General features: G+C 39.6%; 1 long non-coding RNA gene across 3 annotated transcripts; it reads right to left on the bottom strand.

The window, feature by feature from the left end:
• Positions 1 to 316: 316 nt before the first annotated feature.
• Positions 317 to 21,559, bottom strand: LOC138689539 (uncharacterized). Of its 3 annotated transcripts, XR_011328388.1 has the most exons (7): positions 21,349 to 21,559; positions 18,608 to 18,654; positions 16,327 to 16,969; positions 16,120 to 16,189; positions 4,078 to 4,163; positions 3,585 to 3,750; positions 317 to 490 (listed from the first exon to the last, which is right to left on the bottom strand). It is a non-coding gene; the product is annotated as an uncharacterized lncRNA (long non-coding RNA). The 3 variants fall into 3 exon arrangements; XR_011328387.1 differs by having other exon boundaries at positions 16,120 to 16,969; XR_011328389.1 differs by having other exon boundaries at positions 16,120 to 16,874.
• Positions 21,560 to 23,527: the final 1,968 nt, after the last annotated feature.

The raw sequence follows: 23,527 nt of genomic DNA, 5'->3' as shown, positions 1-23,527 counted from the left end.
CCAGTGAAGTTCAAATCCAAAATGTATAATTGTACATTGAATCACTGTTAATCACCAGAACATTCAACACCATGTATCTGGGTTCAGATAGCGCGTATTCATCCTGTACATGAAAAATATGGTCTAATTAACTTCTTCTAATAGAGATGTAAGATATGCCAACAAAGCACAATGCTTGCATTTATTGTGTAAAATATTATGTAATTAGATAACCCCCTGATAGTGAATGGCTTGGGAAAAAGACTCGGAACTAAGAAAGGCACGGATTCTGATTTCAGCAGCATCTAATTTTATTTGGACATAGTTGTTACTTGACACCTCTTCTCTGTACAGTAGTCAATATAACTGGAAAACCCATTAAAAGCAGGGCTCTTCAAAATGGTTTGTTCAACCTGAAGATAAAAAGTTCTCGTTAAACACGTCCAAGTACGATACTGTGAAAACAGTCTCTCTCTTCTCTCTGGCAGTTCCTTAGTCATCAGAACTCAGGCTGTGGAAAAAATAATGCATGACACTGATGCCTTTTTTTAAAAATACCTATTAATAATTACAGCTTTAATGAATGGCCTGATGAACATTTCAAATCCCAGCTCAGTGGAGCAGCACTAACAGTTTACTCCTCCTACCACCACCATTAGCAGGTCAAGGCTGCAGAAAGGGAGAAAGGTTCAATTTTTGGAGGTGAGTGGGAGCAGAGGTTCTGACTGTGTGGTCCTGTATGTCTGACACTCTCGACTTTTTGCTGAGAGTGCAACTGAGGAAGAGGACCTCTTGCGGATGGTGGCTGTGACAGTGATGAAAAGCAAAAGGAACACTTAAGGGAGAAGGGAAGGTAAATTTGACAGACAGAGTGGGATGCCTTTGCCAGCTTCAACAACACCTGCCACAGCCGATGAGCATCAGCTGGCCAAAGTGACAGAAACTTCTACGGCAGCATCTCGGTTCAAGCCATTCATTACCAGTACAGCTGCTGGGGTTGGCTTGGTAAAGAACAGCATGTTGAGCATGTCAATTTTGACAGGATTTTACTGGAAGATTCCCTTTTAACTTTTGATCTATGGCAGTTGAGCTCTGTGAATTTTTTATGACAGCGTGTCTGAATCTGCCCCTCCCCATGTTGGCGGACCTCCCAACCCTCTCTTTGCCCTCCAAACCATCTCTTTGCATCCTCTTGTATTCTTCTCTTTCTTTCATCTGCCCAGCCTTATTTTTAGAACTGCTTATTCAACTTTGCATTTCTGATGTCTATATCTTTCATTCAACTTTTTCTTAGAGTTCGCTTCTGTCAAAAGCCTATAAATCTAACAAAGACAGGAGACTATTATCCATTTTTTACTTCTAATTTTCACTTCTAATTTTTACTTTGGTGTGATTTTGATGATCCTACATGTAAGCTGCAAATATAGAAATGGAAATAAGTTAAAAAATATGATTAGCTAAATCATAATGATCACATTTTGATTTACAAGATCAGGCAAATGATCTGAAACTGTATTATGGTTTCCAGCCAATGATAGACAAATTGCTTAATGACTTGCTTCTAGGAATATACAAATTTTATTGCATTAATGAAGGGTTTTCACCTTCTTGACTTTGTGAATAAGCTGATATAGACACAAGTATGTCTCAGTCTGAAGATAATCAAATGTGTGGTGGGGTGAAATTTGCTTACCTCCTGCTATGCAATATCTAGTGATGTTAAATTCAGAATTAAGATGCATGTCTGCGCAGTTCCTTTGCAGATAAGAATGTTTTCTTTCCTTGAATGCTAAAATGGTTCCATGGCATGAGGTAGAAAATTTGTGGTACAAAAGACCTCAAGAAAATAATTGACTCAGTGAATAATTTATTGAATTTACTGAAAATATTGACCTAGATTTAATGTTTCCACATTCAGAACACAGAAAATGAGTTAAATTGGTATGTTGAGTTAGCCTAGAGTGAGACTGTTGCAGCATGATTAATTTACAAGTGTGAGTTGTTACTCACGAAAAGCCATTTAGCTATTAAATGCTCTGCTTGGGTTATGCTGACATTTTCTTCGCACTAAGTTGATGACCTATGGTCTGATTGTGCCAACCATTAGTGAAGAAAAGAGCTGTGAAAAAAGAAATTGGGAGTGATTAGCAGGCTGGGCGATAGGCAAGGACTGCAGTTCTGGGTCTTCTGACTCTTCATTTTTTCTCCATCACCTTTGAACAGATCTGATACCAGGTCCCAGCAGCCTAATATCTTGTCTTAACCACTTCTTCTGTATTCAAATTGCAGATGCCATTAGAGAGTCTGATGCACCGAAGTTTAAAGTACCTTAATTGAGTGCTAGCCTACTTCTCAGAAGAGTGGCTGCTAGACCTGCTTGTGCTTTTGACAAAAAATCATCCAATAGCAGAGAAAGTTCAGAATGGAAAATATTATTGAATGTCCAGCAAGGAAAGCAAGAGCTGGAGATGGACAACAGGACAGTTGGGTAATACAGAAAGACTATGAAACAAAACCATACTAAGATGAATGTAGTTTTCTATTCATTGTGTAGATTTCTTTTGACAGAAACCCCTTCCGTTAGCAGACATCAGATAGCCAAGCTTATATGATGTCAGGCCTTCCTAAGAAGCAGAATAGATCACACAGAGTACAAAGCTTCCAGATTAGAGATGTACTGCACCTGTAGGCATCTGCCTCTGTAGACATACCCTTCCTTGCCACAAAGCATTTTGCCCTGCCTGATTTACATGAATTAGGCAGTTCTTGGGTAGGTACAGCAGTCATTGAGCCAGCCTTGCCCAGCCCCAGGCACTTGAGCATGACTGTCGGCAAAAATCTCCAGAGAAAGAAGCTGCTTGCTGCAATCTGTCAGCTGGTTGAAGCTTTCAACAAATATTATTCTGCAGAAATGTTCTCTGCAGGAAGAAGTTCACAAGGGGATCACACTAGTTTCGAGAAAAAGAAAAATTATGTCAGCAAATGCTGGCTACAAGGGAAGGGTTTTAAGGGGTAGGGGATTCGAAGGTGGGTTGTGGTACTCATGAAGGGAAGTGTGGAAGTGTGTAAGAGGAAGGATGAAGTGAAAGGGGGATAGATAGCACAAACCTGATGGGGGAAGCAGTGAGGACCTCCAGGAATGTAGAGGGATGGGAGTCCAGGCTTGGATGCTTGCTGGAAAGGGGTCTGATTGGAGTTCAGGCTACAATACCACTGTGTTTTCAGTCACCCTTTAAACTGCTACTTGCAACACTTAAGTCCGTAAGCAGACAAGGAAAAACAATTCTGTTATGTGCTAGTAGCTTCAAAATGGTAATGATTTAAAGAGAATGGTAGAAAGCGTTATGTGTTGTAACAGGATCATGGGAAAGAGAAAGGAAAAAGCATTTTCATCTCCTTTGCTTCATAAATAAGTGACCAGGAGTGAGAAGAAGGATTTAGAAATCCCACAGAGTCCCTTACTTTGCACAATAGTACCCCAAGCACTCCTGTACAGCTCCATTAACTCCTACAAAAGCAGGTCCCATTCAGGGCAACGATAACAGGAGATTCAGGGAGGTGTTCTATTTGCAACTGAAGACAACCAGCCCTAGTCGTCTGCTTACAGGTGTTATTGTTTCAGAGACGGGTGTCTGACCTCTCTTCCGAGTCAGTGGAGAGAGCCCAGGGAGCGAGTCTCTACCTCAGGATGAGCCGAGTCACTTACCAGACGCATTGGTTTTGTAGGTTGGATGTCATTGACTATTACGGGAGACTGGACGCCTACTTTGCCTGTAGACACAAATTAAACTTCTTAATGATTCTCAATGTAAAAAATGTATTATCAAGTTAGACTCAAGATACCTATTTCTTGGGGGATGCTGAAATCTCTTAGTACATCTGCAAAACTTATCAAAAGCAGGAAAGCAGGAGTTAAGTTAGTCTCCAAGCTCCTTTAACTCTGCCGTCTTTGTGCAATGCTGCCATGCACCAGCAACCTGCATATTTTGTGTCTGAACTCTTCTGAACAGGAACTACCACCTATAGGCAAATACAGTCTCCCCCACAGACAAGATACCAACCTCTGCTGCAGAACTGAAGACCCTGTTTCACTCTTACCTGTGTTCCAAAACCTGTCACAAGCTGAACATACTCATGGAGACAGTCCCCACTGTCAGACTCTTGGCCCTTTTAACCAGCAAGCCCTGCAAAAAGTAGTGGAAATAAGCCTACTGAGTCCTCTCAATGTGTAAGAATCTTTTTTCTTTGATTGTATGTAGGGCAGTCAGCCTGAAAGGATCCTCACAAACCAAAGGGAATGGCGTGCCCAGACTGATCGTTTCCATAACCAGACCTCTGATACTCGGCGTCTTTTGTACAGCAGAACTGCTGCTGGCATGTCAGCCAAGCTGCAACACTTACAAAATTTCAGGAATGGCTGAGGAACCTATCACGGAGCACCAGCCACCAAATCTCTTTTGGAAAGCACATCCTTTTTAGTTCACAGGTGGCATGTGGAGAAAGAATTGACTTGAAAATTACAGCAGTTCTGCAATTTTGTCAAATTGACATAAATCAAGGAATGACTACTTAAAATAACCAACTCTTTACTCCAGTACGTGATCAGAGCTAGAAAATGATGTTGAAGCTGGGAAGATGAAGAGATGTTTAGATATGCTGCGATCACAGTTTTCAGCTATAAGCATGGGAGTGCGCGCTCTGAGAATGGAACAGATGCTTCCAATTATCTGCAATAAGGAGAAGAAGGGACATTTGAAAATGTAGCTGGTATTAGGTGGTTGCAGGAAGACTCTTGGATAAGGAAGCAAAGCATGCAAAGTGTAACAAAGTCATTTTACTTTCACAGCACATTAATTTTGAGACACTGCTCTACAAGTTGAAAAACTCATGTGTATTCTGATGTTTGAAAGCAAAACAATCAAACTGGAAATCTTATTGTAGAGTTTTTTTCCTATTTTAAAGCATGACAAACTTTATTCATGAAATATTATTTCCTGCGATATTCTAAAATGCTATTCAAATTTACTTAGATTTATATACTTAACTGCAGTTACTGCTTGCTCATATAGTGTTTGTATATGAACTGGAAATAAGATTCCCATAGAAAGGGACAGCTTGTAAAATACAGAACCGTACAACATAGAAAAGAAGACACATAAATGTAGCCCTTCTATTCACCTTTTTGCAATTACCCAGGGCATGTTTCTGATTTGCTGTGTGCTTAGCAGGGTGATGTTCAGGAAGTCTGAAAGGCCTGCCCAAACCATGTATCTGCTGACGGGCAAATTCCTTTCTTGTCACTTGTTACTTAATCTATACTAGCTCAGGCTGCCTGCACTCTCTGCTGATGGCATGCCCCTTTTTTTCTCCTGAGCTTTGTGAAAAAGAACCATAGTCAATCTTTCTTTCTCTCCAGTGAGGTAACTTGTGTTAAGCGCGCGTTCCAGCCAGACCTTCACGCTTCCCCACCACCCTGCTAGTTTGGCTGTTGTGAGCTTGTCCATGTGACGCACAGACATGTGAGGTGCTATCAGAAGACACAGTGGTAAATGCAAACAGGTTTTGGACAAGGGTGCCCTGGACAAGCCAGCACTGAGCTCTGGGTCTGGCCACATCCACCCACGTAGCCAAGCACTTTGACCATATCAACAGCATGTGCCAAATGAGCCAAGGAGGAAGCCACAGTTGTGAGTTTCTTCTCCTAGACAATCCCAAATGCATTTTCAGCTGTTCAGTTCCAGCACTCTTCTTTGCTTCTTTAATTGTCTGGGTAAAAAAAAAAAAAAAAAAAAAAGTGCAAGCAACTAGCTAGATGTGAAAGCAGCAAGCTACATCTAATTTCCTGGGAGTAGCTCACCATTACCTGGCAATAAATACGCTGCAGCTTATCTGTCTTTGTACTTATTTTGCTACATCTGGGACATCTTGAAATGCACAATGATCAATAAAACAGAAACAAGCTTTCAGCAAAAGTTTCATGCTCTTAGCCTTGTTTTTATTTAAAATGGATCCATCTTGGCTGTATGGAAGGAACTCTCATTGCAATTTGCCTCTGCAAAAAGTATGAGAAAAATACTTCAAAGATAAAATTAGTACTAAAAATATGAACTTATTGACAATTGAGATAACACTTTCCTGATAAAATAACTATCACTTTTTAAAAGGTCCTCTTTCACTCCATTGCTTTTAGATGTGAGTGCTAATTTATATGCAGTACCTGCACACACTACAGCTTATCCGCACTTCAGGGGCAGCTTTAAAATCCTGTAGGAAAATGCTCTTTTCTTGGCAGTTTGTGCAAAACCTCAAATACTAATGACTGAAATTAATTTGAAAATCATGGTTTTGTGACTATATGCACTCAGTAGTACTACCTAAAATTCTGTCTACAGACAGGAGTGTTGAAATTGATTTTAGGTAATACATTCTTCATTCAGCAAACTTCTTACTGATTACTCTGAGTCAGATAATTGTTCTTACTCTTGATGTTCTGTTAAGTTCCCCAGATGATTTGACATTGGCCTTTCCTGGCTAATTTGTGGTGGCCTGTAGAAAGAGTAGATAATGAATTCTAAATTGCAATTAGACGCCTCATTTCAATCTTCCTCAAGAACCACAGGAAGCTGCTCAGCAATGATAGGGAATTAAAGGAATTCTGAGCAGCTGGGTGTCACTTCTTCCTCCAAACTCTGATCTGCTATGGGCAACCCAAGGAAAGGTAACTGCTTGCTGATTTGGAGGGATGGACAGAAGTCTTGGGGCTTATTATTAAGACTTCGTTATTTGCTATCAATGTCATTTTGTAAAGAAAGTGAGTCCAAGTCAGTAGATTGGGTACACCATAACCAAATAAGATCCTATGTCCTCATTTACCTGCTTGGGGAAAAAAGACAAGCAGTTGAATTCAAGGAAGAAAATCTGAAAGGATATTATTAAAAATGTTTAAAGCTTCTTCAAAACTTTGCAAAAGGCCTTTTAAAATATATCCTAATGTCTGAAGTTTGTTAATCGAAACAAAGTTCAACAATGGTCAGTGCAGGAGGCTAGGAATTCAGGTGGATGGTCTGTTGAAAGTGCTGCCAGTATTACATCCTAGCTTTGTTGGCTTCACACACTAGCCTCGTCTGCCTCGCCAGTGTACGCAATGTACACATCAATCTTTTTTTTTTCCCCTAAAATACTGTATCGCAAGAAGTTTAAAACAACAAAATATAATAAAGACAAAAATTAAAATATAAGCAATGGCATTATTTTAACTTAAATTTCAATTAAAACTTAATGTGTTGTAGTATAATATCAAGAGTATAAGGGGCACTTGAAGTTGAATTCGTTAGCCTTTAGTGGCATTTTAGACATCCTGGAGTATCTGAGACACCTGCACATGGTTTACTAGATAATATAGGACCTATGGGAGACTTCTGTCCTTCTGGAGCAAGGAGGTAGGAAGGATGACCTAGGATGTCTTAAAATTATGCTGAATATAATTTTGGCTAGTAAATCTCACCCCTTTTCTCTAGGATTACCTTTGAAAGGCAACTACAAATAAAACTCCTCTGTATATCTTTTCATGTCTGATTTCTACTATACATAGCTGCTAAGTAGCTTTACTAATATAGATAAGTAAAACAGTGGAAACAGAAGTATCAAATTTTCTTTTCATTTTCAGAATTGGCAGGAGGTACATTATCTTCTGAAATTCTGCATAGAGATATTGCATAGTTAATATTCTTTAATGACAATTCTGTGTGTTAAATAGAGTTACTGAGTGATTCACTATGTAAGTAAAGGTAATTTTAATCTCAGCTGGGCACCATCCACATCTACTGTCATGTGACAGATGGAATGAAAGATCTAGGGAGGATCTAGCTGGGACTCCTCAACCAAAATGCCAGTTCTGTGGAGACTGTAACTTTCTTGTTCTTTCAGGGCAAGGCTAAAATAAACCAGGAGAAGAAAAAAACCCAAACATTAGTGATATCATATACATTTTGGCATAGAAGTTAAGTGAGTTCTCTGCTATTATGCATGTACTTTCTTTAAATGACATTATGAGTATGTCCCAGGTAGAGAGATACAGGAAAGAGCACCTTACAGTATATTTGCATATTTTGATGAACATCAGCATTTCAAAGGCCATTTCAATCTAGCACAGGTGTTTCAATGTGGTTTGTCAATATGTTTGCATCAAATATACATCAACCAATTTGTTAAGAGAAAGATTATTCTCCTACAAAATTGGCCACAATGAATATGTCATAAATCCATATCCAAGCTAAGAAGTAAATATCTGAATTCAGATAGGATTATCAAAAGCAAGAAATAATACCAAATTAAAAATTAGCAGCTGAGCAGATTTCCTCTGACTGGAGTGCAAGTGGAACACAGTGCAAGTTGACAGGCAACCGATTTTTGAACATGATATCTCATTGTTCTATTCAGTCACCCAAGCAAAGGAAGTGTTGAGACCCATTTTCCCACCTTCTGGTTTGACTACTAACTACTGCTAACTTTCTGAATCAGATGTTCACATTCAGGTGGATAGATCATTTCTATCACACAGGAGTCAGGGTAAGGAACAGTAAATACTGTTAAGTGGAGGCCTAGGCTTTGTTGTCATAGACAACTTAGACCATAACACAGCTTGCTACATAAAATTGTCAAACTCAGTAGAAATTAAAGACACACACACATAGCACTATCCAAATTCAAGATTTAAAAAACAATTTTTAAAAAAAGAGAGAGTCTTCTTCTAGAGCCTTCTAGAGGGCTGAGGCTGACTTCTGGCAGTGCCTGTAGGACCGACATATCTTGGGTAAGATATGAAGAAACTAAAAGTAGTATGAGAGGATCAACAGACAAATTGAAAACTAAAATACTGATGTGAAAATTTTCTTTGTGACAGCAGCCATTTGTATTAACCATTTTGTTAGTCTGCACACATCTTCAGTGTGCAGATTAATAACCTGGGTGGAGAACCTGGCCATCCCAAAGACTCCCCAGGTGGTTCTTGCTGTAGAATTGACCAAACTGTAAAAGATAAGATAATTGACAATAGTCAGTAGAAACTGTTCCTTCAGGTGTTGAAATGATAACATAGGAAAATCATACGTACATAGTTAAGATAGTTAGGATATGCTTTTTATTTAGTTTAAGGTACACAGTAGTGATGGATCACACATGTGCTGGCATGGTCACTCAGGACCGTGGTTCAACTGGCTATACAAATGAACACAACATCAGTTTGGGGAGTATCTCCTGATCCAGTTGAAGGTACTGCTGGAAAGACCCTTGCAACAGAGACTCCTGTTACCTCTCAGACTGCAACTGGCCTGCTTGTTTGTGAATTGTTTTTCCCACGTGTTTACCCTACGCCAAAGGTTTTTCAACACTCAGTCCATGAGTGTCTGTGCTACTCTGCACTTGTTCTTCTCTGACAGCAAGACAAAGTCAGCCTAAGCCTAGATTGTGTAATGTGTCAGCTGGAGGTGAACAGGCTAGCTCAGGCACTGGAGAAGTACAGTTGTATTAACAGGGTGCTTTCCCTGCGCTAATGGTACTCCTCAGCCAGATGAATAGACCTAAGGGAGTACCATGCTAACACAATTAAAGCACTTCTAGCATCCTGTGCTGGCTGCTTAGAGGTAGCCTGAGAATTTTTTCAATACAGATATTCTCTCTGAGACACTAGAAAAGATGGGCTACATTTTCTTCCTTTGCAGATATTTTTTTCTTGTCTTTTGTGTGCAGATTTTTTTTTGCTTTGGCTTCAAAGAAGCAGGTCTACAAGAGCAAAAGATGACAGCAGCTTTAGTCTTTCTAAATTAACTTTATTCCTTTTCCTCCCTAAAAAGGCAATTATTATCTTCCTAACACCATCTGAAAAACATCAAATGGTTTCTCTTGATAAACCTTTCTTTGCATAAAGGCAGAGGGAATTAACAGTATTGGTGAAATGAAAGCCTTACATTTCAAGTAGTTTGATTGATATGTTTCTTCTAATTTTCTATCTTGAACTACATGGTACTCCTGGTGGTAGCTCGCCAAAGGAAGAAGCAGGCCAAGATCTCTCTGTTTACAGCCAGGAATCTTGGTTGATCTAGTGCAATGACAGGCTTGCATAAGGACTGTTTATTCTTTAAAGCCATCTTCTTCTTCCACCAAAATTAAGACTGCGGTGTGCCATGGTAGGGGTTGGTTTTAAGTACCGCTGTGAATGTCTTTCATTAGTTAATAATTAATGTCAGTGCTGTGTTTAACTACCATGTAAATTTGCAATGAGTGGGAAGGGACAAACTTATTTTATACTTTTTGTAGTATAAAAAGTGATGAAACCCTGATCTTGCTTGGAACCTCCAGATACCATTGTAATTGTCACATAAACAAATAGGGATGATAAAACTACAACAGTAATCAGGTGAAATCAATATGCTATACCTTAGGTCTCCAAGGAAATCTTAGATCCCTGCTTCTGTAACAGCATCAGTTTTCAGTTATGTTACCTACCATATGCCATTTATTAAACACCCTTTTTTAACAAAGGGGAAAGAAGATCCACATGATACAGCTATATTCCAAGTGATCTCCAGTTCCACTCCAGCGCTTTCTTATGTAAGAAAGTAATTTTTGGTCTGGATTCATGCAGGAACAAAACAGCCTGCCCATTTCCTATCTTTAGGCAGTTTTTCCAAAAATAGCTTCAAGTTAGTTAGGCCAGAGTGCCTACCCTGCCTTTCTCACTAAACAAAGAGCATGGAACAAAAGGGAATGGCAAAAGAGACTCTGGCCTTATCAAAGAAAAAGCAGTTTTGATATCAGGTAACAAAGTTGTTCCATCCAATTGGAAAGATGTGGCCCAAAAGGAGAATTGGAATTGGGGCAAAAGATATTGAAAGTTGAGTCCTTGCTCTTGAGGAGCTGGTCTATATGGAAAAGCCTGACACTGGGGGATCTTTCTTAAGAAATTTAGGCTTATGCAACCTTTATGCAAAAAGAAAAGCCCCAAAAGATTTCCCATAAAAAGACAGCACAAACCAGAAGCAGCCAATGGGTTCATGAATCAGAAACTTTATACTGAGATAAGTTTCATGCGGAGAAGGTGGATGGTGAGGAACTCCACTTATCCATGGCTCTGGGAACCCTCCAGCTTCTTGTAAGACCATGACAGGTAGAGAGAGGGAGGGTGGTATGGAGTTCCCTTTGTCCAGGGTTGTAAGGACTTTCCAGGTGCCTGTAGGACCATGACAGTGCACAGACTGGGGCTGTGTGTGTTTTCTCATCCTTAGGTCAATGCCTTTGCAGAAAATTACACCATTCTCCACCTGAGTGGCAGAGGAGGGAGAGGACAGGAGCGTGCCATGGTCTGGTCACATCCCTGGCCAGATGTCCAGCTGTAATAGACAGGAGAAGCAGCAAAGGAGGAGCAGCCACCCCCCCACTGCTATGGGCAGCAGCCCCTGCCCTCCCCTCCTTGCCCTCCTCTCCCTGCCCTCTCCTCTCAGTCCTTGCTCACCTGGATATTTGCCTGCTAGCCCGGGCTTTTGCAGCCCTTTTATACCCATCCTGGTCCTCCCATGTCACCAACCCCCCTGTGACACAGCCAACACCAGTGTTCTACCTGCGGGGACACAGCCATGACATCAGAAGGGCTGGTGCCTGGAGTTAGTGCTGCATCACTGTGACATGGCTATTGTCTTCCACCATTCAAGTGAAAAGAAAAAACTGATGAATAATAATGATAATAAAACCTGAACAACTGGTAATGCTGGGGAGGAAAATTAAGTAGCTGTAGTGGCAATTTAAAGGACAGCAGCTCAGCAAAGGTTGAAAGAGAATTAAAAGCAGCAGGTTCTACCTACTGCTCAGTTTTAAAGATTTATGTGGTACTTGCTGCTGAGATTTGTGGGTTTGAAGACTAAATGATGGAAGAAAGATGCTTGTCGAATTAACTGAAGGTAATATTTCACACCTTTTGAATTAAAAACATGTCCAGTGCCAAACCCTGCATCCATGAGTGGCTGACAGTGCTAAGGAGGTTTCATCATGCAATTTCATTTCTTTCCCAGAAATGAACCAAGGATTTTGCCAGACTTGTGCTACATACTTCGGTTGGACACTACAATAAAATACATGAATTAGCTTCCATCTACTTGGTTCACTGCAGGCTATTACATCCTTTTTAATTGACAGGACAAGAGGCAATGGGCATAAACTGAAACACCGGAGATTTCATCTAAATATCAGGAAACACTTTTTCACTGTGAGAGTGATCGAGCACTGGCACAGGTTGCCCAGAGAGGTTGTGGAGCCTCCATCCTTGGAAATATTCAAAACCCATCTGGACATGGTCCTGGGCAGCCTGCTTTAAGTGGACCTGCTTGAGCAGGGGGTTGGACCAGGTGATCTCCTGAGGTCCCTTCCGACCTCAACCGTTCAGTGATTCTGTGATTTTTGGTGTATGAAAGTCATTGCTTTCCCCATACTTAATTTCTCATTGATTGTTTTAGTTTGGCAGATGTTAAAGTAAAAAGGAAAGCAAGAAAAACTGATTATGTAGAGACGAGAGGTGGCCTTTAAATAATCAAGCACAACTACAAATGATAATAAACTTCTTCCAGTGAATTGTTGCAGACCCTTTAAATGCTTCAACTGCTGTGTGTGTCAGCTTTACCTACTGTTGACATTCAGAGACAGGCAAACAGGGAAGTGGTTGGAAATTACAGGATCCTGTTGGTAAGAGATAGGGTAGAGGAGTGTTTAAAACATGTCCCTGGGTTCCTCCCAGGGACCCAGTATCCAGCTCACTCAGCTGGTGTGCAGAAGATTGCTGGTCAGCCTCTCTTCCCTTCGCTGCTGTGTTTAACATTGACCTGAGAGGAGACGCTGGGTGGCAAGGTCATCCCAGCTTCCCCTTTCATCATTCTGTTGTTTCATTTGCTTCTAGGATTCCTCATCTAATGGTGTCCAAACAATTTCTGGGTTTCAAGAAGCTCCAGGTATTTTTCCTGCGATCTACTACATTGTACTTTGCACACTCTACACTAGACAAGGCAAAAAATGCATTAAGAAAATCACTTGTGATCAAGTGAAGTGTGGTGCTTCACTTCCAATAGCTGTGACGATCTTGTGATGATCACTGTCTTGTCAGCCCATTGTCAGAGGCAGCATATAATAATGAGGCGTTTTATCTCCCAGCAAGTATCACACACCTTCATTTTCTGGTTTAGTGGGGTATTTTTTTGTCAGGATGGGACAGGCAAAAATAGAAATGAGAGAGCAAGCACCATCCAGTGCATTACCCCCATTCCTTAGCTGCCTCACTTGCTTAATGTGCTAACTTTATCTGCTGCTGGCATATGCAAACAGTCTCTGGAAATGCGGTTGCTGTTCAGGAAGCAGGGTTGTATAAAAATAGTCACTGTAGTAATAAAGTATGGTACATGTCTTCCAAGATGGAGAGAAACACGTATCTGCTACCCGGAGAAACCTATGGTCCTACACAGTCGATCATTGCAGTGTTGTGCTGATCTGAGAGAATTTTAAAACTTGCTTATCAGTGTACAAACAAGAGAGAGAAATAATAATGCTTCCAGGAGGGCAAGGGTGGAGCAGGCTATAAACAAGAGCAAAACAAAACATAAACCACAGAAACCTACTGAACAAACTATTGGTCTGTTTTGTTTCTTTTGGCTTTAATCAGATTCTCATTTTCCTCCCCATTTATGGATGATTTGGCTTTTGGGGCAGTTTGAGAGGACTGGCATGGTGATGTCACCAAAGGCTGTGACCTACTTCAATCCTCCCTCCTTCCTTTCTTTTCAGAAACTGGTAGTCTTTCAAAGGGAAACAGGAGAGAAATGGGCCTGTCAAGTTTTAACGATGCAGAAAACAATAAGGAAAACATGTTTTAATGTGGTAGTCTTCGTATTTTACACAGGAAATACAAAAAGGGAAAAAGGGATTTAAAAGATCACCTTTAAGGCATCCAGTTCTAACGTTTCAATAAACAAGTACACTGCTCACTGAAAAACAAGCTCTTTGATTTTTTTTCTAGCCCCCAGAGAAGCAGCAGTAAAATCATGAGGACCATTATAAGATGTGAGTAAGAAGCAGCACCCAAGGAAATGAAAAAAATATTAGAATTGTTATTATCTATGCTTACAATAGAAGTATTGCATAGTAGATAAGAACACTGGAAGGATGCTTTTTTCCTATCTTGCATTATATCTTTCTGAACAAAACCCCTGTGTAGACAACAGAAGCTTGTTCTAATAACAAAAATGTTGCCTGAAATGAAATTCTTGACATACCAATCATTCTCAGTAGCAAAGCCATTTTTCATATAAAACATGGTTTGGAGTAGGCTTTAATGAATGTCTCAAACCAACTCACCTAGCTTATTTTCTCAAGAATGGGAGTATTTAAATAAATTTAATAGAAAATCTACCACAGAAACACCACAAATGTGGCCTGCCAAATCAGATTATGTATTTTTAAAGGACAAAAGGGTGCAGATGTTCTTCAAAACTACTTGAATGTATATATTTCTTAGCTAAAATGGATGATAGTTTTGATTAAAATTAATTGCCCACTGTGAAAACTTGTCCCATTGCACCACAACCAAGGAGAGAGTTTCTGAAGTGAACATGCTTCAGACTAAATGCTGTAAAAAGAGAAACTTTTTTCTGCTATAGCTACAGCTTCTCTCTCACTCTGAAGGAACCCTTATAGACTAATATAACATAGTTGAATAACTCCTTATATAATCTGTTATGTCAGTCTGTGAATTCATTTGCTATTATAACTTAATGGAAAATTTAAACTGACAACTTAGGAGAGAATTTACTAAGGTCTGTGGTGGTCTTCATTTTAGCATTGCTAAAAGTGAATTTGGTGCATGTTCTGTGATACATCCCCAGGGTATTTCTTTGCAAGTGCATAGTCTCCTTATCCACGTTGTAGTTAAATCAAAACTTGTAACTCAGCAGTGGACAGCAAGTGTAAAAGAACATGTTAAGGATCTTGTCTTAGGGTAAAAAATCATCAGCAGATGACAATGATTGAGTTTCCACTTCTGTAAGTGCTATTTTAGATGCACGTGCACACATGCACACACATGTGTGCGCACACATGCACGCACACACATGTATTTGTTTGTTGGCCAACAGTGCTGTTACTCACTCCAGCCCAAAATGGTCCATGCTGTGTTACCAGAACTGTATGTAACAAAGCTTTTTCCGTAATTTCTTCTGAAAGAAAGAAAAAAACCCAAACACTTACAACACCTAGTTTGATTTTTACATGGATAAACAGAATGCCAGATAATACCTCACCTAGCTCCTAAAGATTCACAAGAAAAATATATGGGTATTTCATCTCACCAGAAAAATGAATTTGTATGTACCAGCCATCCTGGAACAAACAAGCAGCAAAGAGTGATCTTTTCTATCAGGGGGTGCTTCATGAAACATTTGAAAACAGGAAAAGGAAAGTAGAAAATAGAAGTGGAAGGCTTTTTGAATTTCAGCTAGCTCAGTGGTTTTCAGAAAGACAGAAGTGAATTCCATTCATCTCATATGAAAAGGAAATCGTATTTCCTATATTCCTTAAAAAAGAAAGAAGAATTTTAGCTTGTGAGCTATAGCTTTGTTGTACCGTGTGTCTCTCGGACAAATGAATGCCTCCACGTTGTCTTTCTCGACATTTCAGAATTCCTCAGGAGAGTGAGAAATCAGCAAAGATATAAAGAAAACTGCCCTATGACTTGAGGCTAGCAGCAGGCACCAGGAGACCGCGCTGACAGGCAGTGCAATACGTGCAACGGTAGCTGCAGCCTCCTGACTCCACGGCATTCAAATGGCTGTATTTGGCTCATAAAGCAACATTTAACACAATCTTCCCCTGGCCTGTGTTAAATAATAAAAGCACCATTAAGACAAAGTAGTGGGCCTTTTAAAGGCAGGGAATCTCTGCCAAATATAATGATCAAACCAGCCTGACTAGGAGATCGGGGGCAAGTAGGAAGGGCAGCAGCAAAGGGTGGCAGAAGCAGCAGAGGTTTCTGCAGTAGAGATCCAGAAAAAGGAACCTAAAAATTCTAAGCAATTTAAAAGGGGAAATTGCTTTGTGTCACATTGCACTTACATTTTGTGCTGGAAAATAAAACAGGTCCCTGAAACACAACAGTTGGCTGCAGCAGCAAGTTCTTCCTGAGCTGAGGAAAAAAGCCAGATGTCTTACAGACAGGCAAGCAGCTGCTTTCCAGCCATTTAATTGCTATTTTATATCCAATATCTAGCTCAAATGTGCCACGCAGCTATGATTTATTTATATCACATGGCTCTTACTTACAGGTCGGCATCTGACTTTTAAGTTATTGTTACAAATTTGTGTTCAAGCCTCCTTCACCTGTGCTGTTTTACACTCCATCTGTCCTCCTAAACCAGGGAACAAAACAATTACGTTTCTCTATTTAATAAAATGTGTAACTCAAGTTCTTATTCGTCTTTATCTAAAGGACAAAAATAGTCAGGCCTCCCTTGACAAATGAAATTGTTATTACAACTTTCGTCATCACTGGAATAACAACATTTTACTGTTTATTGGTTTTGGCTATTGGCAAAAATGAAAAAATATCTCAGAATAGTTTTTTCCCTTAAGCAAGTTAGCTCAGTCCCATAGACCATATCCAATTATTAATTATCCTTCTAGTTGGAGATATGCACAGAAACATGCTGGGAAAAAAAGTGGAAGGAAGATTCAAGCCTGTTGCACAAATCTTTACACTGGCCCTAGGCAGCAGGTTCATTACAAGGACTCCATCTCAGAGTCACCAGCCTGGTAGGCAGCAGAGTCTTGGAGGTCAGGAAAGTTTTGGTGAGTGTGCTGCTTCCAAGCACCTGCCAAAACAATATGTAGATTTTCACAGTCATGACAAATTGATGGAATTCCTCAAAGACTTTCATACAGTTACTGAATTCTTCTGATTCCCCTTCTACAAGCAGGACACCAAAACCAAGAAGAAAATGGTATTATATCACCTGCTTCCTTTAGAAATACTGGTTTATAAATGTCTTGGAGATATACTGACTACACAGTTTGACACTACCTTAACTTTCAGGGTCACATGACAACAATTCATGATAGCACTTGATCTCATCTGCCCACTAATCCGTCATCTCTGATTAATTTAACATCCCAACCTCTTAAGCAGCTTCCAAATGCTTTCAGATTTAAAATGATAATAATAAGACAAATGTAGAAGAGTGGTTTGCCAGAAAATGTATTTCTCATTTTCTTATCAAATATACATTTTTTCCCAAAGACATGACATCAGCTTGAGGGCTTGAAATGGAGGATTTAATGTGATTTATTCATGCAAAATCCATTTGTAAGGCCTTAGTTCCTCAGTATTAGAAGCCAGACTCATTTCTGTAGAAGGCCTTAGCACTGACTGGTAAGGTCGGGTATGGATAAGGTAATGCATTATACAGTGACTTGGTCACATATCAGAAGTGCCTTCTGTCATTACAACACTTTCATATTTCCCCTTCAGAGACTGCCTCATTTGGCGGTGCTGCAACTAAACCATCTTTTCTGAGACACGGAAAGGAAATCCAAAGTAATTCCAATGTAATTCATAAATATCTTTAAAATTTTCCTGAAAACATTTATTGCACATTGTATTTAACAAACAGAACATATGCCAGTCCGGTGTGGTACAGTAACCCTCCAGATATCAGCAGTACTGCGAAAGCTTATCTCACTTCTGTTAGTATGATATAGATGGGAAATGACAGTGGCAGAATCCTTCAAAATCTCTCATATTTTTAAAGTGTATCTGCCTGGTGAAAGGCTTTGCTGGAATTTGGAGCAGTCTACCCCAGTGACAGCTCGGCTATCTGTTATTGAATTGCTCTGGTAACACTCTCTATTATCAGTTCTTCCACCCTCTCCCTGAAAATAACATTCAGCCACGGTGGCGTTTCAGGGACTGAAATATCTGGGAATAGTCTTCGAGCCAGGAACCGGTTCCAAAAACAACCTAATGGACAGTTCTGGATAATGGATATATCTGGGGTGGGGGGAGTGGTGTGAGGGTAATCAACTGCTCAAGGACAAGCCTTAAACCAAAAAAGGGTAAACTTCCTATGAAATGTTTTAGCTAGTTCTAAAAGTGAAATTATACACTTTTTACAAAATGCTGTGTGCTTTTCAACAAATCTGCATACATACAATTCTAAAGCCCTCTGTCACACAGATGTTTTGTCACACACTCTAGTGGTAGAACAGTTACAGAATGCTACCACTCCTAGGCAGGAATAAGCTACTGCATAGCTATAGGTTGGCATATTTTCCATTGAATTAACAGTTTTAAAGTAAAAAAATTCAGGACTTTAGTAGATCAGAAGCAAAAGGAGCTAGTTGTACAGGTTGCTCATGAGGATGCCTACAGTCTGAGGTGACACAGGAGCTCACCAATGCCCGATACCGAACTGCAAGGGGCAGCGGGACGTTGGGTCATACCAGGGCAGGCAGGGAGCCCAGGGAGCTGGAAACTGGTTTCTTTTCCTCCAGGATTATCACCACAATGCAGGACGGCAAATGCTTTCTCGCAGCTTCATGGCCTTACCAACTCCCATTCATCTCACGATCTTCTACAAGCTCCTCACTCCTTTTCTGAAAACAAAACAAACCAAAACAGCTACATGGGCACTCTGGTGCCTGTGCTTGGGTCGATGGTTATTGTTGTCTAAGTACAGAGCCATATACTTTTTCTTACTGAATTACATCCTGATTTGTCTCAGATCTATTCTCTAAATTATCATGAGTATTTTGATCTACCTGCATTTCCTCCTAACCAGGTATCATTTGCAAATATAATAAGCACCCTCACTTTTGCCCAAGTTATTGAAGAAAATATCAACTAATTCTGGAACAAGGAGATTCTGGAAAAAACCCACATTCAGTGTATTGCTGCAGTTTGATTTCTTTCTCTTGCAGCATTTTCACCTAGACTGTATGTTCCTAGCTTACTTATGAGAATGTTCCAGGAGACCATGTCCAGACACTCACTAAAATCAAGATGTGACATCAGTTGTTTTTCTGTAGCCACATGAAGTGTTATCCCATGACAGAATGGAATTATTTTGGCTTGACATGTTTTTTATTGACCACTCCTTTCTCTTTATGTACTATTTTCTAAATCTTTGCAACCACTATGTTAATTACTTTTGCCACTATTTCTACAGGAATTGAAATTAACTATCTGGTTTATAATTTTAACCTCTCTCTTCTATTTCTTTTTAAAGATAGGCACTCTTTCTACCTTTTTCTAGACTTTCAGAATGTCACTTTGGACTAGCTGATCAGAAAATATCTCATTTACTTGCGTAACTTCGAATGCTTTCTTTCCCTTTTCAAATTCTTGCCCTTTTTTGTCATGGTGCTGGTTTCACGACATCATCTGCTCACGACTGGCCTTTTGAGTGAAACAAAGAAGGAACTAAACCTACCAGCTTTCCAGCCATTGTTTGCCAATAATCTTCACTCTGCAGAGAAGTGGACCAAGCCTTTCCTCAGCCTCCTGCACTTGTTAGTGCACTAACATGCTGAGGGAAAATGCCACTTATGCATCACATGGTTTCACTCTCTGCTTTTGACTTTCTCTCTTTGGCCTCAAATGTTCACCCATTCATCTTTCTTAAAAGTCTTTTCCTTGGTGAGTGATCTGCAGCTCCTATCCTTCCTCCGCACTGTCATAACTTGCAATTTCGCATAGTTTCTTTTGCATAGTTTTGCATAAACTTGCATTTACCATAGTTCTTTAAAGAACTGCCTACTGTGCTTAACTCTCTCTCAGAATTGTCTCCCACAGGATCTCACTTACTAGTTCTCTGAATTTCTATAATCTGCTCTGCTGAAGCACATTGCGGATCTTCCTGTTTGTCATGAATTCTGCTGCTTCATGACTGCTCATGAAGTGCCCGAGTTGTTTTTAACTGTTACTTTTTCCTTTAGGCTCTACCAAATTATGAAGATCAAATCTGGAAAATGTCATCTCTCTTCGCTTTCTCCAACTTCTATAACAAAAAGTTTCCACTAAAACTTTTCAAAAATTAGCCAGACTGCCTGAGGGCAGCTGTATTCCTTGCCCAACCTGGAAATTCTTGTAATCAAAGTATGCTGGTGGCACTGAGTTTGGATAATTTTGCTCACAAAAGACTCATCACGTGATTTCCTTGATAGGTGGCCCACTATTGATGCCCATCAGGAACTCAGCACTTTTTCTCCTTTAAATGTTACTCAGGAACTATGAGGCAGCCTATGTCCCTCTTTATTCTTAACCTCAGAGCAAGTAGCACCTGCATGTAAGGTAACGCATAAGGTAACACCTACATCCTTTTCTGTGTCTACCCATCCTGAACAAGTTATACTGTTTATATTAATGTTCCTGGTTAGACAAATCATCCCATCAGGTCTTTATTAGGTCTATTAAGTCATAACTTTGAAATGTATTTATACTGCTACTTCCTCTTGCTTGTTCCCCATGCAACTGGTGTTCAGATATCCCAGGGACAGAAAAATGAACCTGATTACAGAAGACAGATGGAGACCCCTAGAAAATAGCAGACATTGGGCTCTAAGAGACAGATAGAAGAGCAAGAATGTCTGGTAGGACTCCCTTGTATTCAAGATATGTGGAAAAAACCACCATTGAGGCTCCTGGACAGTCTCCACCCATTCAGCCTAAGCAGAGCCCAGCCTGGCTGCAGCCAGTTGGCAGCACCTGAAGCAGAACCTGTTACAACCAGCTCCACAAACAGATTCAATCCTTATGCCTAGTTTTGATGCCTGTTGTTCAGATTGTCAGCGGTGACTCAAAGCCCTGTATTATATTCTCCTCCACCTGAGAATGATGGAGTATTTTCTGGCAAGAACAATGTGAAACATCTTCTGGAGATAAACGTTGTAAAACTAGCCCCAAATTCCTGAACGTGTTGGACCATCTGGTAACCTAAAAAGGTCTCTGGTGTTAATTTATAATACATCCCCGAATATCAGATAAATCTCAAAGATTCAAAAAGTATTCATATTGCACAAGAAAGATTAACAAGATGACAACAGTACTTACAGGTTAGCAGTCTGCAGCTGGTATAAGAATAATAATGGAAAAGAAGCAGGATTAAAAAATGGATAGAAAATCACCTACAGCACTGACTGTTAGATGTCTCTCATATGTACATGTATGAAAAAGACACATTAATGACAAGAACACTCTTGTAAATCAAAAGAGGGTTATGCTCGATCAATCCTAGATTCACAACATGATCACTGTGAGCAGAAGCTGACCAACCGTTTGATTTCACTTACTGGCATAATCTGATGTAATCTGGGAGTCATTCCAGTGACATCAAGAGAGTGAAGAGATCCAACAGCACAAAACCACACCGAGACTGAAATCAGATCTAGACTGTGCAAATCAGACTTGCAGATCAGTATCGCAGTTAGAGCACTTAATGTCACATGATGATCCTTAGCACTGAAGGAAAGGGAGGTTATTGGCTTGACAAACAGCCAGTGACTCAGGGAGGCTGAGAGATTTTATTTCCCTTCAAGGATTTTTGGATAGAAATCCCTCTGCAAAGCTGAGAAAGGAGTCATCTTCCATTCTGGAATACTGGAAAATCACCAATCCGTGTACCAAAAGAAACACATGTTATATCTGTTTCCAAATATTGAGTTTGCTTATATGTTTCTCAGATTTTACATACTTTCTTAGAAGTAACATTATTTTGAATAGTGTGCATGAGAAACTGCTACTAATCACTTTCTCTTAAAGATAAATCTGAGAATTCTTTTCATTCCTAAAGAAATAAAGATGTGTACCCAGAAAAGCTTGCATTGTGCCTCCCAGTGACAGTTCTTCAAATTCTTTAGTGTTTTGGAAAGCAAATAAGTGCTCTGCATTCTTTGACAGTACTGATTTTAAAATAATACATTTAAAAAAAAAATCTGTAGTTCTGTAATGTTGATAATAATTCAATACTTATACCTGGCAAAATGTAAATATAGTATTTTATAAACTAGTGATTTTTCATAGCTTGAAATTGCTGCTCACAAATCGTAACTGTATCTTTCCAAACTATCTACCAGAAACAACCCAAAACCTAGCATACTGGATTGAATTATTTATTTTAGAGATAAATTTGAAATATAAATATTGCTAAAATAGCCTCAGAAGATTCAGTGCACATTTTATTCACTAGATACTAGCAATTACATTAAAAATATAGTACGCAGAAAGAAATCAAATGTCCTAGAAGAAACTGTATCTTTCCACACTCAAGACATTTGAAGTACCTGATTAGGTATAAAAGGCTTCCAGTGAAGGCAAGTTTCAGAGTGTGCTGTGGCTGCTCACTGCAATTTATAAGTTATGATGCATCACCTTCCTTGCACTTTTTTACTTGTGTTGGACAGCTAGTGAGCAGAGCAAATATACCAAACAGGTGTGTGCTGCTGACATATCTCCCAGGAATTTGCTCTCAGCTTGTGGAGGTGGCCTCACTCTTTGGATGCTACTGAATGCAACGTTGCTGGATGCTTCTGTAGCAAAGGTACCAAAAATATGTCAGCTTCCACCTTAGGCAAAACAGAAAATAGTGCTTTGTCCTATCAGACCTGGCCACAGCCATTACGTTTTTTGTGATTTCTCTCTCTATATTTTTAGTATATGTACCTTTTAAATTAGCATGTCTTCAGTAACCTGTTCACACACCCACAATTCACACAGGCAGAAGGATACAAATCAGCATTAAAACCATCAGCACTTCATGAAACAACACTTGTCATGTTTTTATATGCAAATAAAATCAACATTTTGCAGGCAGCTCTATGACAAAAATAAAAGTATGTAGGGTTTTGCACAACCCAACAGATGCTATGCCAATTTGTGTAGTGTTGTCCTTCTCAATAGCTGAAGCGCAGCAATACAAAGAACCTTGTTTGATAAACAACTCGTAATACATGCTCATGAGGTGGTGAATGTACTGGAAGATTTATTTCTATCCATCAATCACATTTGGAATTGATGCAGATAAGACAACAGGCTCTTTTTTGAAAGCTGTATGAAATTCACTGATGATCTCCATTCTTAGTAGCTGCACATTAAAGCCCTTAAGATACTCAGCACCAGGAGACATCTGAACTTGTCTAACAAGGCAGTAATTCAACGAAAGCAATAGAAAGTAAATTTATCTCTGGGGCACTGCAAAAAAAAAGTCTGAATGACCATCTTCCAGATATAACTTTTCTTTGAGTAGTCAAACATGTCAGTCTGGATTTCATTCTGGCACAATGCACAAGCACCCACTTCACTGTCATGAGGAGTTCAAGATTTGGTCCATTACTGAAGCTCATGTCACTCTGAGATTTAATTTGGATCACCAGCAAACATTTAAACATATAAAGTCTTAGACAAACTTATAAACTCTTCAAGTGCTCTGATCTCTCTCTCTTTTTTTTTAATAAAGGAAACTGTTTCAACACT

This window comes from Haliaeetus albicilla, chromosome 17, assembly GCF_947461875.1.
Source record: "Haliaeetus albicilla chromosome 17, bHalAlb1.1, whole genome shotgun sequence".
NCBI lineage: Eukaryota > Metazoa > Chordata > Aves > Accipitriformes > Accipitridae > Haliaeetus > Haliaeetus albicilla.
The sequence above is the reverse complement of the archived record's forward strand: the minus strand, read 5'-3'. Positions and strand labels throughout refer to the sequence as shown.